This window comes from Lucilia cuprina, chromosome 2, assembly GCF_022045245.1.
Source record: "Lucilia cuprina isolate Lc7/37 chromosome 2, ASM2204524v1, whole genome shotgun sequence".
Lineage (NCBI taxonomy): Eukaryota > Metazoa > Arthropoda > Insecta > Diptera > Calliphoridae > Lucilia > Lucilia cuprina.
In genome coordinates, this window is record NC_060950.1 from 18,080,439 (window position 1) to 18,082,928 (window position 2,490).

Consider the following 2,490-nt stretch of genomic DNA (forward strand, 5'->3'; position numbering starts at 1 on the left):
AGTCTATAGTCTAGTCTATAGTCTAGTCTATAGTCTAGTCTATAGGCTAGTCTATAGTCTAGTCTATAGTCTAGTCTATAGTCTAGTCTATAGTCTAGTCTATAGTATTGTCTATAGTCTAGTCTATAGTCAAGTCTATAGTCTAATCTATAGTTTAGTCTATAGTCTAGTCTACATTCTGTCGTCTATAGTCTCGTCTATAGTCTTTTCTATAGTCTCGTCTATAGTCTCGTCTATAGTCTATTCTATAGTCTAGTCTATAGTTAAGTCCATAGTGTAGTTTGTATTCCAATCCATACTCCAGTTTATTATCCAGTCTTTACTCCAGCATAAAATCAAGTCTTGTGTAAAACAGTTGTTCGACTAAAGCTGAATTTTAGATTAAGTCAATCTTGTAGTAAATAAGCAATAAGTGTTATAGTCAGTCAGAATATTTTAAGAATACTACGTAATATATGATGGAAAAATATCGATTAAATTGTAATTTCTGTGAATTTATTTATATTGATTAAAGTATATATAAATAAATATATAGAAGGTTAAAAATTTTTAACTATTTTTTATTATCAAAGCATTTTAAATTGAGTAAATTAATAATTTTTTTTATTTATATGAGTTAATACAAATGTATTGCTGCAGAAGTCCATCGTGTTAATTAAGCTTATCGTAAACTTTTTGTAGTTTACAAGGTTCTTAGAGTTTTTCAAACAATTGTATATCAATATAATTTGTTAACAAAAATACAAGAGAATAAAATAATAAACAGGAAAAATAAAAACATATACTATATCTCTATTAAATTTAAACTTTTGAACCCCTTCTTTTCAATCGATTGGTTAAAAGCAATAAAGAAAGTTTTTAATGAAAAAAAAGAAAAATATGAAAAAGTTTATTTTCTTTTTATTTGGAAACAACAAATTGTAATTCTCGTGCAAATATGTAAATGTATACATATGAACCTTTATATTAGGGTTGTATTTTTGTGAATTATATCTGTTTTATTTTTAAAATTTTAATCCCAGTTATAAGATAAGCAGGTTTAGGGTTTCATAGATCACTTACAGTTTTTAGCATTTATCTTCTTTGTAAGTACTGAACTATTGATGAAACTAATAAATTTTTATTCTGTCTGGAATAAATGAGTGAAATATCCTTATGTAGCTTTACTCTCACATGCATTTGTGTGCAGCCACATGTTAAATTTTTTTTAACCAAATATAATGGCAGCTCAATTACAAACGGGAAACTTTACATTAGTTGGTTTAAAAGTTGCTAAACACCCTACACAAGTAAACATAAATATAAAGAAGTTTGCGAAATACTGGGGAAATTTATATAGAACCATATTGAAGAAAAAGCCATTACTTGTGAGCAAAACAAGAAACGATTTGTGTAAAAATAATTTTATTTTTAAGGCTTAACGCTAAATCCATAAAGGGTATTTAAACTTCTGCTTAGTCCTCTTCAATAAAACAACCTGAGCTTCTTCGTTTTCTCAACAACAGCACCTTTTCTGCCAATTCTTATCGTTTGAGGTTTTTGGTTAAAAAGTAATTTACTGCAAATTTACACTTTCACAAAAAGTATTTTTAATAGCACGTTTCATACACTCATAGCAACATATACTACATGCAAACTATTACAAATATATCAACACACACACACATACATATGTATGAAAACATTTACACACACATTATATGCGATGGGTTGCAAATAGTATATTAAAAATCTTTCTTACAACTTTGTATGTGATTGTATCGACATTAAATCTTAATTTAAATTTAAAATGTATAAAAACCAAAAATACCACAAATCTTTTGCTATCATTCGGTTTCAGTTTTCTTTTTTTTTTTTTTGCCAGCAACAAAAATGCAAGAAATATTCTCGCATTGCATTGAAAGCAATAATCAATGATTTGTTTAATGCTAAAATAGTAACTATTGCTCAATGCGTTTAAATGCATGATGCTGCTGATAATGACGATGATTGAGTTTTATACTGCCACTGAAGATATAAATATTTCTTAGAGTATTTTAAGTTGAGGTTTTTTGAAAAATTACTTTCTTTATAACAAATTAGAATTTATCTGCACAGTATGTGGTTAGAGTAATGGAATGATGTAAAATAATAGGGAGTTCGTATCAAGAGGCTATACCTAACTAAAGAATAGAAAATAAAATATAATATTGAATAGACTATAGACTAAAATCCAGTAGAGGATAAAATTTATTAAAGAAAAAAATTAGTCTAGATTGTTAATCAGACTAGAAAAAATAGACCATATTATAGACTAGACTATTGACTTGAATATTAACTAGATTACAGATCAGACTACAGATTAGACTATAGATTAGACTATACACTAGAATATAGACTATATATAGACTAGACTATAGACTAGACTATAGACTAGACTATAGACTACACTATAGACTAGACTATAGACTACACTGTAGACTAGACTATAGACTAGACTATAGACTAGAC